This window comes from Leptodactylus fuscus, chromosome 11 (genome assembly GCF_031893055.1).
Source record: "Leptodactylus fuscus isolate aLepFus1 chromosome 11, aLepFus1.hap2, whole genome shotgun sequence".
Taxonomy (NCBI): Eukaryota; Metazoa; Chordata; class Amphibia; order Anura; family Leptodactylidae; genus Leptodactylus; species Leptodactylus fuscus.
In genome coordinates this window covers 21,730,053-21,744,806 of record NC_134275.1, presented here as the reverse complement: position 1 = coordinate 21,744,806, position 14,754 = coordinate 21,730,053, and positions in this window count along the sequence as shown.

Sequence of the window (14,754 nt, the reverse complement as noted above, 5' to 3'; positions counted from 1 at the left end):
TGAGGAACATAGTAAGGAAATGGAAGACCACAGGGACAGTTCTTGTCAAGCCCAGAAGTGGCAGGCCAAGAAAAATATCAGAAAGGCAGAGAAGAAGAATGGTGAGGACAGTCAAGGACAATCCACAGACACCTCCAAAGAGCTGCAGCATCATCTTGCTGCAGATGGTGTCACTGTGCATCGGTCAACTATACAGCGCACTTTGCACAAGGAGAAGCTGAATGGGAGAGTGATGAGAAAGAAGCCATTTCTGCAAGCACGCCACAAACAGAGTCGCCTGAGGTATGCAAAAGCACATTTGGACAAGCCAGCATCATCTTGGTAGAAGGTCCTGTGGACTGATGAAACAAAGATTGAGTTGTTTGGTCATACAAAAAGGCGTTATGCATGGCATCCAAAAAAAACAGCATTCCAAGAAAAACACATGCTACCCACTGTAAAATTTGGTGGAGGTTCCATCATGCTTTGGGGCTGTGTGGCCAATGCCGGCACCGGGAATCTTGTTAAAGTTGATGGTCGCATGGATTCCACTCAGTATCAGCAGATTCTTGAGAATAATGTTCAAGAATCAGTGACGAAGTTGAAGTTACGCCGGGGATGGATATTTCAGCAAGACAATGATCCAAAACACTGCTCCAAATCCTCAGGCATTCATGCAGAGGAACAATGACAATGTTCTGGAATGGCCATCCCAGTCCCCAGACCTGAATATCATTGAACATCTGTGGGATGATTGGAAGCGGGCTGTCTATGCTCGGCGACCATCAAACTTAACTGAACTTGAATTGTTTTGTAAGAGGAATGGTCCAAAATACCTTCATCCAGGATCCAGGAACTGATTAAAAGATACAGGAAGCGACTAGAGGCTGTTATCTTTGCAAAAGGAGGATCTACTAAATATTAATGTCACTTTTCTGTTGAGGTGCCCATACTTTTGCACCGGTCAAATTTTGGTTTAATGCATATTACACATTTTCTGTTAGTACAATAAACCTCATTTCAATCCTGAAATATTACTGTGTCCATCAGTTATTAGATATATCAAACTGAAATGGCTGCTGCAAACACCAAAATATTTAGAACTAAAAATGATTAAGATTAATAGGGGTGCCCAAACTTTTTCATAGGACTGTATGTCCCCCCTCCGTCTCTCCCCCATTTTCATATACACCCTTCATCTACCCCTAGTTTCATGTCCCCCCCTCTATCTCTGTCCCCAGTTTCATGCCATTCTCCCCCTTTATCTGCCCACAGTTTCATGTCCCCCCCGTCTCTGCCCCAGTGTCATGCCGTTCTCCCCCCCTTCATCTGCCTCAGTGTCATGCCGTTCCCCCCCCCCCTTCATTTGCCCCAGTGTCATGCTGTTCTCTCCCCCTTCATCTGCCCCAATGTCATGCCGTTCTCCCCCCTTCATCTGCCCCAGTGTCATGCTGTTTTCCCCCCTCCATCTGCCCCAGTGTCATGCCATTCTCCCCCCTCCATCTGCCCCAGTGTCATGCCATTCTCCCCCCTTCATCTGCCCCAGTGTCATGCCGTTCTCCCTCCGTTCATCTGCCCCAGCGTCATACTGTTCTCTCCCCCCTCCATCTGCCCCAGTGTCATGCCGTTCTCCCTCCGTTCATCTGCCCCAGTGTCATGCTGTTCTCTCCCCCCTTCATCTGCCCCAGTGTCATGCCGTTCTCCCTCCGTTCATCTGCCCCAGCGTCATACTGTTCTCTCCCCCCTCCATCTGCCCCAGTGTCATACCGTTCTCCCTCCGTTCATCTGCCCCAGTGTCATGCTGTTCTCTCCCCCTCCATCTGCCCCAGTGTCATGCTGTTCTCTCCCCCTCCATCTGCCCCAGTGTCATGCTGTTCTCACACACACACACACACTCACCTTTCTTCGTTCCCCCGCAGCTCTCTCCCTCATACACATATTATCGCGGCTACAAATGCCGGAGCTCAGCGTTAAAGCAGGAGCTGAGCTGTGACAGCTCTTGCTTTAAACGCATATGTAAATCGGGACATGCTGACCGGGACCATTTTGTTAGGTCCGGGCCGCGCCGCGGGGCCCCGCTGGGATCCGCCCCTGGTTGGCCTCCGAAGTAGTCGATCTTCAATTACATTAGACGTCACATGACCCAGGACGCAGGCCGGGGTCATGAGACGTCAGACGACTAGGCCGAAGTCTGCACGGATCGTGGACAGGTAAGTAACGGTGTTTTGTTATGTGTTATGTTTCTTACCTCTCCCGGTTCGCCAATCATTATACTCGGGGGTCTGAAAAGACCCCCCGAGTATAATGATAGCAGCGGTAGCGGCTGTCGCCGGACCCCTAATGTCCCAGGCCCTGTGGCAGCTGCCTCTGCTGCTATGGCGGTAGTTATGCCACTGTGCCCAGCCCTAGTCATTGGTATTGGGGTTGTTTCACGCAGCCACACTTGGGCCCATAAAAAAATCAGTCCATTTATCCGGCCTTAGCACAGCTAGGCTACACTGAACACATCAGTGCCATTCTGGGGGGCCATACCACTTCTAAGGAAATGATGCATGGCTAAAAGAGAACCCTTTACCTCCTCCACCAATCCCAGTTAATAGGTGCGGGTCCTCAGATTCTGACTACATTAGAATGTAGTTTATAGAGTACACAGAAGTCCGTGTCTTTTTTAGTGGACAGGTTTTCAGTCTTTTGTGTCCCCATATGGACCTAGACGCAGGAGAGTCGATTACTGTGGTGAACCTAGTGTAAAACAGTACTAGTAAGCCTGCCCCACTGTGTGGCACAATTGCAGTAACATTTCTAACACAAGTAAACCAACAAATAGGAGGTATAACCTGACACTAGACGGTCTAAAGATGCACCAGATTTATTGTTCAGCATCAGCCACTGCTATAAATATGGTGCATTCTTAGACTGTCTGCCTAAAGAGTAATTGAGATTAGCAATTTTGCTCCAACGTGTTCTTTTTATTGTGCGGGTTATTACAGACACAACGTTACAAATTATTTTGTTTTATTTTGTAATGAGAAAAGGCGCTTAGCAAGTGGACTAAAATACACATTTTTATGTGGAAAATGTTTTTAACCCTAATTCACAGTAGGTGACTTGAATATGTAGTCCTCCGATCACTCAGGTTGGGTGTACATCTCTGTGAGTCTCCATTGCTGTGACCGTCATAAATTGCCGGACAAAAAAGTGGTGCAAGTCCAACTTTTTCATCTGGCAGTTTCAGTTTAAAAGAAGTTACAATGGGACCCCATTGGTGTCCATTGTTTTAGCAGTCCCTATGTCTGTTGTTCTGGTCCTCCAAAGCCATGCTCTAGGGTAGAGGGAAGAGTATCAGGAAGACTATCAGTCCTGACCTAGAACACCCTAATAAGTTTCCCAAGTTGTTGAGGAGGATGTCAGCTCAGGGTTGACACAGTTACAGTAGGCCTCTTCTTCTAGCAACCAGAGGAATGTCTGCTCCAGTAAAAAGGGAGATCAGGAGCACAGGAAAAAACAGGTGCTGGTATTAGGAGACTCAGTTATTAGGGGTACAGATAGGGCAATCTGACACAAAGACTGAAAATAGCCAACAGTTTGTTGTCTTCTGGGTGCTCAGGTTCGACATATCACAGATCGGGCTGACAGATTACTGGGAAGGGCTCTGGAAAAACCAGTAGTCATGTCAAAGTTAGAGGTGGATGGATGGTCCTAAAAAAAAATGATTATAGGAACTTGGACAGAAAACTTAAGACAAGGACCTCAAAGGTAGTATCTTCTAAAATAGTGCGTGGCCACACAAGACAGGCAGTAAGAGATTAGGGTATAAACAAGTGGTTCAATAGCTGGGATAGGAAGGTGAAATTTGGGGTTTTAGAGAACTGGGCTGACTCCTGTGTTGGCTGTGTGTATGCATACTAATGCCAAGAGCCTCAATACCAAGAATGACAAAGTAATATTGAAAGAGGAATATGACATAGTAGGGATAAGTGAGACATGGCTGGATGATAGCTATCTATAGAAAAAGCCAAGTCTCTAGGTATGTCTAGCAAGCGACACCCACTACTGGTCACAGCATGTCTACCACGATAAGACGTCTATCACGATAAGACACACCTGGGTCAAGAATCTATTGCTCTATTGCAAGGCTCAATTCTAAGATAAATATATCAGCATAGAAAATTCTGCTGCCACTAATTCAACAGCTGTGTATATTGTATGAGCAAGCGCCTACCTAACCACTTAGTGAATGGCCCATAAAGACAGCATTTTGGCTAAACTGAGACCTGCTTCCGCTTCCTACTGAGTATATTAGCTATAACTGGCCTTTAGTAATCATAGGGCAACAAGCTATGCTCATGAAATGTTGTGGATGAAGGCCAACTAGCTCATACTAAAAATAGACCCGCTGATGAAATAAACATTGTCACGTACTACCCCTATTGTGAGTAACCCGAACACCCTACACGTTTCACCAGACTACTACTTCATCTTCAGGGGCTATACAAAGTGTATTTGAAGTGTAGAGAGATAATCTGAGTGCTAAAACTAGGACAGCGGGTGGCCATCGTCTAGGTATAGTATCTCTCTACAAATGAGGGCAAAGTGCTTTGGGGACGTGTTTTAGATTGCTTGGACTTTGGTCTCAGCTCTAGGTTCCCAGGCAAAGCACTTTTCCTCCAATTTGCATATGAATAAAACAGTGATGTACATGGGACTTCAAAGCTGAGTCACAGAGACATACTTGGAAACTGTAGAATCGCTTCTACAAAGCATTGAGAGTAGGTTTACTAAACTGCTAACAGATGACCTTTAACAAAGCAGATGAAGCGTTGTGGGATTATTGTTCGGTGCCTTCTACACTGTGATGCTAGGTTCACACCTGCGTTCCGGTCTCCGTTCTGTGGTTTCCGTCTTCTGCATGCAAGAAGACGGAAACCATAGACCGGGTCCGGCCGTGAGCGGCGGGGAGCGTTTTATGCTCTTCGCCGCGAAACCTTTTTTTAAAAAATCCGGACACAGAGTACTGCATGTCCGACTCTGTGTCCGGATTAAAAAACCCGGTTTCGCGACGGAGAGCATAAAATGCTCACCACCGCTCACAGCCGGACAGCTTTCTCACCCATTCAAATGAATGGGTGAGAAAGAGTCCTGCAGGTTTCCGTCTCCCGCCTCTGTTTTATGCAGGAAACGGAAACCTGCAGAACGGACACCGGGCGCAGATGTGAACGAGCCCTTAGCAGAATTATTAGGCAAATTAGTATTTTGATGACATCATCCTTTTTATACTTGCTGTCCTACGGCAAGCTGTATAGGCTTGAAAGCCAACCACCAATTATGTAAATCAGGTGATTTGCATCTCTGTAATGAGGAGGGGTGTGGTCTAATGACATCAACACCCTATATAAGGTGTGCTTAATTATTAGGCAACTTCCTTTCCTTTGGCAAAATGGGTCAGAAGAGAGATTTGGCGGACTCTGAAAGGTCAAAAATTGTGAGAGGTCTTGCAGAGGGATGCAACAGTCTTGAAATTTCAAAACTTCTGAAGTGTGATCATCGAACAATCTAGCTGTTCATGGCAAATAAGAAATATCTTAAGACTGATTTTTCTAAGGTTTTATGGACTGATGAAATGAGAGTGACTCTTCATGGGCCAGATGGATGGGCCCGAGGCTGGATCAGTAAAGGGCAGAGAGCTCCACTTCGAGGTGGAGGTGGGGTACTGGTATGGGCGGGTATCATCAAAGATGAACTTGTGGGACCTTTTTGGGTTGAGGATAGAGTGAAGCTCAACTCCCAGACCTACCGGTACAGAGTTTCTGGAAGACGCCTTCTTCAAGCAGTGGTACAGGAAGAAGTCGGTATCGTTCAAGAAAAACATGATTTTCATGCAGGACAATGCTCCATCACATGCATCCAAATACTCCACAGCGTGGCTGGCCAGTAAAGGTCTAAGAGAAGAAAAAAAAATGACATGGCCTCCTTGTTCACATCATCTGAACCCCATAGAGAACCTGTGGTCCTTTAGAAAATGTGAAAAAGGGAGAGAAAACAGTCCACTTCTTGGAGCAGTGTCTGGGAGGTCGTGGTGGCTGCTGCATGCAATGGTGATCGTAAACAGATCAAACAACTGATAGAATCTATGGATGGAAGGCTTTTGGTTGTCATTGTAAAGAAACAAACAGATATCCCCCTAAGATAGCCAAATCTAAAAAAAAAAAAACCACTCCAACTTCCAAAAATATTGAGCTTTGATATTTCAGTCTTTTGGGTTGATTGAGAACATACAGTAGTTGTTGAACAATAATAAAAAGAATCCTCTCAAATACAACTTGCCTAATAATTCTGCACACAGTGTAGTCATCAACGTGCCAGTTATCGCCACGTGTTGCAAAATGAGAGGGACAGAATGCTTGAACTGAGAGACTTTTGTTTAGCACCCTGGCAGATTGCTCCGTTCCTAGGCTGTTCAGCGCTGCATGTCCCAGTGATTGGGAGAACAGCGAACTGGAATGACAGCAAGAGATGCATGGAGGCAAACCTCTGCATGCATGGAAGAATGGCACGTAGTGATCCACTCTGTACTGCAAGTGAAATTGGACGTGTCATCTCAAGCCTAGGACGGCAGACAGTATTGATGTAAACCATCAGAAGGCCTTTGTACTACATTAGGTTGTAAATCAAACATCCAACTACAGTTGTTCCATTGACCACAAACCACCGCTATCATAGGCTATCAGGGTGCACAGATAGATTGTAATAGAAGCTGGAATGAAAATGTATCCACTTTAGCAATGCAATGATAGCTGGAGATTGGTCAGGAGACCATGTGGGCAATGTGATGAAGAGGCCTTCACAAGAGGAACGTCACTCCAGTCCTGGGATTAAGGTGTGGGGTGGTATAATGTACAATAGCCGGACCCCTCTAGTCTTCATTTCAGGCACACTAACAGCTTGGCATTACATTGGTTTGGTCATGGAACCAGTGGTACGTCCGGTTCTTTAAAGTGTCTCAGAAGCCGTTTTTCAACAGGACAATGTCAGGCCTCATGTGGCTTGTGGAAGAAATTTGGTTGAAACATGTCAGTAACTGAACTGTGTGGCTTTTAGTCTGTGTCATCTACAATAACGAGGAATAATTGATCATCAACCCCGGAGTGCAGGACTTTTGGTTTCCTTGTGTTTCAGCTTCAATGTTGTGGACAGGGGCGTAACTACCGTGGTAGCAGCAGTAGCAGCTGCCACAGGGCCCGGGCCATTAGGGGGCCCGGTGACAGCCGCTACCGCTGTGGTTTTTTTTTTTTTTTAAAAGTCCGTTACGGGCCCCATTCACTTGCCGATCCTGGCTGGGCCGGGATCGGCAAGTGACACTGCGGGGCCCACAGAGGCTATCATTATACTCGGGGGTCTTTGCAGACCCCCGAGTATAATGATCGGCGCACCGGGAGGGGTAAGGTAACATAAAAACCAGTGTTACTTACCTCTCCACGATCCTGCCAGGCCTCCGTCATTCGTGTCTGACGTCACATGACCCAGGCCAGCTTCCCGGGTCATGTGACGTCTGACGTCATTAAAGCTGGACAAGAGCGGACAGGACAGCCGACAGGAACAGGTAAGCAACTGTCTCTGTTCTTTTAATGGTTTTATTCCCCCGGGTCTCCGATTATTATACTCTGGGGTCTTTTCAGACCCCAGAGTATAATAAATGTTTATAGGTGTCCACAGTGGGACATATGGGAACACTATTGGGGATAATACTGTGTGTGCAGGGGACACTATAGGGGTTAATACTGTGTGTACATTGGACACTATAGGGGTTAATAATACTGTGTGCATTGGACACTATAGGGGTTAATAATACTGTGTGTGCAGGGGACACTATAGGGGTTAATACTGTGTGTGCATTGGACACTATAGGGGTTAATACTGTGTGTGCATTGGACACTATAGGGGTTAATAATACTGTGTGTGCAGGGGACACTATGGGGGATAATACTGTGTGCATTGGACACTATAGGGGTTAATACTGTGTGCATTGGACACTATAGGGGTTAATACTGTGTGTGCAGGGGACACTATTGGGGATAATACTGTGTGTGCAGGGCTTACTAAGGGACATAATAGAGTGCGGAGGAGGGGGTCAGTCGAGGTCTTCGGCATCGGTTTGGGGAGGGGGGGCCCCATGTCAAAAGTTCGCCACGGGGCCCCGCCATTCCTAGTTACGCCACTGGTTGTGGAGATTATAATGATGTGAAAAATGACTTTTGCACACAGACATTTCTTTCACTTGTGTTTCCTTGAATGTGGTTTGCTCTATTTTAGTTTGGGCACATCTTTCACTTGGTGTAAGCAATTTTCACACTTATCCTACACACATGCACAGTTCTTTTCATACTTTCATATATATGCATGTTTACATTTACATGTTTGCATTCGATATTTTGTTTCATACCTTTCTCACAGTATAAGTATTGTACATATTCTGTATGGATGTTATTTGTAATAATGGGCTGTGTATAAAACCACATACTTAGATGCTGTGACGTATTATACAAGGCGTTGTTATTTGTCATACCCCTGATTCAGCACAGGTTCTATTATTTGCCTTAGGGCAGGTTGTGATCTCGCTTGTGGATCTGGTTATGTATGTCTTGTGTGCACACGTTTGCCGCTGCTGTCTGAGCCTGGAATGACGTTCTTTAGATGACATCATGTGCAAAGCGCTCTAATACTGTGTGCGCCTGACACTGCCTTGTACTGTCAGACAGGTAAGCATGTGTTGTGAATGACATTTAAAGAGGGGCAACACGGTGACTCAGTGGTTAGCATTGCAGCTTTGCAGCGCTGGAGTCCTGGATTCGAATCCCACCAGGAGCAACATCTGCAAGGAGTTTGTATGTTCTCCCTGTGTTTGTGTGGATTTTTTCCCATTCTCCAAAGACATACTGATAGGAGGGGAAAAAAAATGTACATTGTGATCCCTATATGGGGCTCACAATCTACATTAAAGAAAATGATAACATTTAAAGGGAATCTGTCAGGGCAATTTGGGACACTAAACCATCCACAGGTCCTTATGGACTGGGCTTTAGTGTCACAAATCACTCTGTAATAAAACCATCAGTGCACACAATAAAAGAAGAAAAAAAAAAAAAAAAATCGGTGAAAACTGCAGGTGCTGGGAGCACCAGAGGTGAGTCAAATGAGGTAAGTGTAAAGGCTTTTTTTTTAAATATCAATTGTGAGCACAGATGGTTTTAAAAGACCCAGTCTATAAGGACCTGTGAGTGGTTTAGTGTCGAAAATCGCCCTGACATGTTCTCTTTAACATTGTTCAGCTCTAATGTGGATCACTCAATGGTGGTCTTTGGTATAAAAAATCCTCCATTTCAGTTTAGCACCATCTCCCAGCAGAGGGCCTGATGCTTAGGATGGGTTCACACGAACACTGAATATCCGTAAAAAAACAAAACAAAAAAAAACACCTATCATAACAGACACAAAGTGATGTTAATGTGATATATATATATATATATATATATATATATATATACACACACCGTATATACTCGAGTATAAGCCGACCCGAATATAAGCCGAGGCCCCTAATTTTACCACAAAAAACTGGGAAAACTTATTGACTGGAGTATAAGCCGAGGGAGGGAAATGCAGCAGCTACTGGAAAATTTCAGAAATTTAAATGGTCGGAGTTTTTGGGTGCAGTAGATTCTGGGGAAGGGGAGGGGGTGTTTTGGTTGTCTGTCTGCCCCTCCCTGAGCTTGAGGACTGTTTTTTTTTTTTCCCCCACTTGGAATTCAGTCTGGCTGACTATAGGGGATCTGCAGTGTTCCCATTAACCCCTTCCCGACAGAACAGGAGCACTGCACATACCCTATATTCAGTAGACCGGGCACTATCAGACACAGGGATACCTAATGTGTATGTGTGACACAGTAATTTTCTACTTTTGTATGTATTCTAGGGAAAGGAGGGATTTACAACTTTTATTTTTTTTAAAATCTTTTTTTTTTTTTTGCACTATCTTATGGGATATTCTATACATTGATATTGTGGCTGGTCATAGACACCAGATAAAATCTCATTGAAATCCATGGAAATTTTAACACACTTGTGATGGTTCTGTTGCTAAAATCTTGTAACAGATAATAGCACATACACTACTGACAGTCACCAGCGGTGGTAGTGTGAACAAACCCCTAAGATGCATGTTGCGGTTGGATGCCCGTGTCCGCAGATTGTACTAGACAGGCAATAGATTTGGTTCAGACAGGCGGGTTCTTTTGCATATGATTAAACTAAGTATTGTCAGTCTCACTACTATACTGCAGTAACCCCTTCAGTGAGTGTTAATAAAGGGGATCAGCTTAGTATTTATGTAACCTTTGCCGTCATCACTGGTTTTGTTTCGCCATTTTGGAAGAACATTAGGATTTATATGCAATCACAGAATAAGGGCTGAATTGTCGCAGCCGCTATGCCCTGGGTCTGTTTCTGTCGCTTCGTAACAAATTCCCTTTGTAATCTTTTACATTTATATTGTATTGTATTATTGTACTTTATAATGGAATAACAAAATAACACTTTTTACATTTTGTATAGTGTGTGATGGGAACCTCTTTCGTTCATGTAGCTGTATTGTTTCCCACGTGACAGTATATTAAAGGGGGTCCACCATCTACCCCAAGCATATTCATCTGCTCAGACTGCATTGCAGATAATGATACACAACATACCTTTCACATTTGTAGATTTGGAGAACACCAACTTCTAAGTATTATAAGTATTATGCATATGATGCAGTTGGTGCATTGGGGGACGGCTGTCAGCCCTGGGTGCACTGCAAGAGGGCATTTCTTTTGTTGTCGTGTAGAGATTATAAATATCATTGCCTATATACAGTACACCCTAGTGGTCAGCTTATATCTTGTGCAGCTGTAGAAGAATGGAGCCGGCAGACAAAAGCCAGACATTAAAATAAAAAAAAATTACCATGTCCACATCACAGGTTCTAGCCCCACTACAAGCGACACCACACTATGTGTTACCCTCATAAAAATTACTGTAATGCAGAAGGAAAACTATTGAATAATGTCAGACACGTTTCCCTTCCTTTATAGATATAGAAAAAACATGCAAAAATAAATTCAGAAAAATAAAGCCCAAAGAATTATTTCAACAATCCAAATAAATAAAAGTGCATGTACAAAAAAAAAAAAAAAAAATACAAAATGTTTATTGTCCTTGTTGCCATAGAAATGTGACTTCAACTGACTGACAACCCTACATATTAGATTCTTAGATTGTAAATTGTGAGATATTGCAGAATTCTCAGTCCAGTACGCAGAGAAAGCAGTTTGGAGATGTATTAAGGCCGTAAGGAAAACAGCCCCTCCCCTCTGTATTCACTGTGTGATGAGACCAATCCCTCCAGTCTCCACTCACCGTGAACCTGTCTTGCTTTTTAAATGGTATCTATGGACAGGAATTCCCTAGTAACAGAAAGTGAACAGCAAATTAGCGAGAATGGAGATTTTTGGTTCATAATCATATGCTCTATTAAAGAGGACCTTTCATGGATTTGGGCACATGCAGTGTTATATACCGCTGGAAAGTCGACACTGTGCTGAATTCAGCGCATTGTCAGCTTTCATGATCTGTGCGTCGGGTGAAGAGCTATCGATGCCAGTACCGTAGCTCTTCACAGTTAGAAGGGTGTTTCTGATACTCTGTCAGGAACCTCCTCCTGATCACTGGGGGACCCAGTGTTTGGACTCCCAGCAATGGGACACTTATTCCGTTTCAGTGCACAATCCTTTTAATTAGTGACCTTGATTCTATTCAATAGGCATAAATGTATAAAAATCTTCTAACACTCTGCTCTAACACCTTCTCAAAGCTTTCAAAAAACTTGCATTCTCACATTACCTCATTGCTGACAGTTGTTTCACAACTCCATGACCATTAACCACATTCTTTTGCTGTCATCTCTTTGGCAGGATGTTACTTAACCTCCTAACAGTTACATTAAATGTGCAAAAACCACCCTGTATTCCAGAATTCATAGCTTTTTACATTTTATTTCATTGTAGGCTTTGGAGACTTTATAGATTGTGGATATATGTAATGTACTGAATACATTGAAGTTAAATATTGTCTAATTAACTTATCCTGTAAAACAACTTACAGTCAGCAAAGACCACAGGATCTATGAAGTTACAGGGTACCCAAGTTTTCAGACAAATATAAAATACCTCCAGAGTCTTGCTGGACGGTCTATTCCCTGGCTGTACACATATGTATGCCTTTACACATGACGTTCTCGAAGTTTTTCTTCTGCCACTATCTCCATTATGGCTGCAGTACATTTTATCGCTTAGGCTGGGGGGGGGGGGGGGTGTACAATAAGGAGCAGTCTGCCCACCCCTATGAATTACTACTGGATTTACATACAATTGACTGTAAAATAACAAAAATTAAATATAGGGGTTAAAGAAACGCTTGACTGGAAATATAGGTCATGATACAGCTAAACAGCCACCTGACACAGAAAGAGAAAGCTGCTTGCTGTCTATTACACACATCCCATCAGTAATAACAGAAGCAGCCAGACAGATACTTGTCTTACATTGCAAACTGTGATATGTGCAGAACGATCAGTTCAGTGCACAGAGAAAGTTGTTTGTAGATGTGTAGGCTGAGGAAAATCAGCCCCCCCCCCCTTCCTCTCCATTCATGGTATGAAGAGAGAACAGACCCTTTCTCCACTCATTGTTAACCTTATTTCATAGTGATAACTAAGGACAGAAGTTCCCTAGTAACAGGGACTGAACAGCAAATTAGCTAAAAGGGAGATACCTGGTGGCAGGAATTTTAAAGGGGTTTTGTTCAGGCAGAAAACAGGAAATTCTTTAAATAAATTGCATTACATTTTGATCCAGAATCATACTGAAGAGGCAAAAACAGCCTAACTAAGCACAAAGCAGTTACAGCTAAATAAGCGTTCATCTAATCACTCCACTGCTCTCTGACTGATAAGGGGCATGATATCCCTTGATGCCATCTGAAGTCACAGGGACACAAGAATGAGTAAGATTTCAATTGCATCTCAGGTGTTTATCGTATTTTTCGGACTATAAGACGCAGGTTTTAGAGGAGGAAAATAGGGAAAAAAAATTTTGAAGCAAAAACTGGTAAAATATTTAATATATGGGAGTTGTAGTTTTGCAACAGCTGCAAGGCCACATTGACAGGTGACCCTGCAGCTGTACGGGGATGCATAGAGCGTTTTTTTGCGGCGCCAGCTGTACTTTTTATATATACAATAAATGTATTTGTTTATTCAGCACTGAATCAAGAGTGTGCAGCAGATCATTTCTTTTTGGATACTGACAGGGTCGGAGGACCCATTTTCCGCTTGCACCTCAATCCAATATGTGTGCGGTTCCACTGTTTTCTTACATTTGTTAAGAGCACCACTCACACCCTCTTTAGACTAAGGCCCCACGTTGCAGAAACGCAGCTTTTTTTGTTGCAGATTTTACAGTTTGTTGAACCAAAGCCAGGAATGGATTGAGCAGAAGATAGAAGTATAAGAGCTTTCTATATCTCCCATTCCTATTGCTGCCATTACTGGCTTTGGCTCAAAAAAAAACCAAGCAAGCAAAATCTGCATTTCCGCAACGTGGGGCCTCAGCCTTGGTATATTTTATTTGTTAGACAAACCCTTGAACGCACAGCTGTAGTGAGCTGAAATGTTAGCACTAGAGATGAGCGAGTACTGTTCGGATCAGCCAATCCGAACAGCACGCAAGCATTGAAATGAATGGACGTAGCCGGCACGCGGGGGGTTAAGCGGCCGGCGTCAAAGCGGAAGTACCAGGTGCTTCCATTCATTTCAATGTGTGCGTGCTGTTCGGATCGGCTGATCCGAACAGTACTCGCTCATCTCTAGTTAGCACAATTTCTGCAACCTAAATGATAAATACATACATAAAATACTGTCACAATTCTGAATAGTATAACAAATCAGTCAGATTGACGCAATCATTCCAAGTTTAGAAATGTAAATATTATTCACTTTTTTTTTTTTTTTTTTTTTTTTTATATATACTTGCTGAAACAAAGATTGAACAAAATCTTTAACCAATTAAACGTATCAAACTCCACAATAGCAAGATATATAATACATGTCAGGTTTTGTTTGTAAATAACCGGATCAGGTGCATATAAAACTTTGTAATCCTTCCCTCGTCCTCCTACTAAACTGCTCCATTCACTGCCAGATGAGACTGCAGTCCATAGAAATCTATGGAGAGGAGTAAGAGTAGAAGTAATACTCAGAAACACACATCCCGGAGCAGATACAGCAAGATACTTATCTCTAGAGTTTTATTCACATCTAAAACTTAGTGGAAAACTGCTAAAACATGTTAGATATATCTGATTGTTTTCTGTAAAACCACATCCCTGTGTTCGTTTCTTATTTAAGCTCTTCCCCATTCCATAGACTTCTATGTAACCTGATCTATCTGTGTGTAGTACATACTCTCTGGCAGTGAACTGAGCAGTTCAGCAGGTAGGAAAAGAACAGGAGAATGAATTATCCTTAGACAGGTACACAGTTAAAGCAATTAAAAGACAGGAGTTAGTTTTGTTTTTTTCCTTTAAGGCCGACTGTACATTACACATGTATACTTACCTGATGTTGTCCGTGTAGCTTACAGTCTGTTCTGTGATAAAATGGCCTGGACTTTCTCTAATATGCAG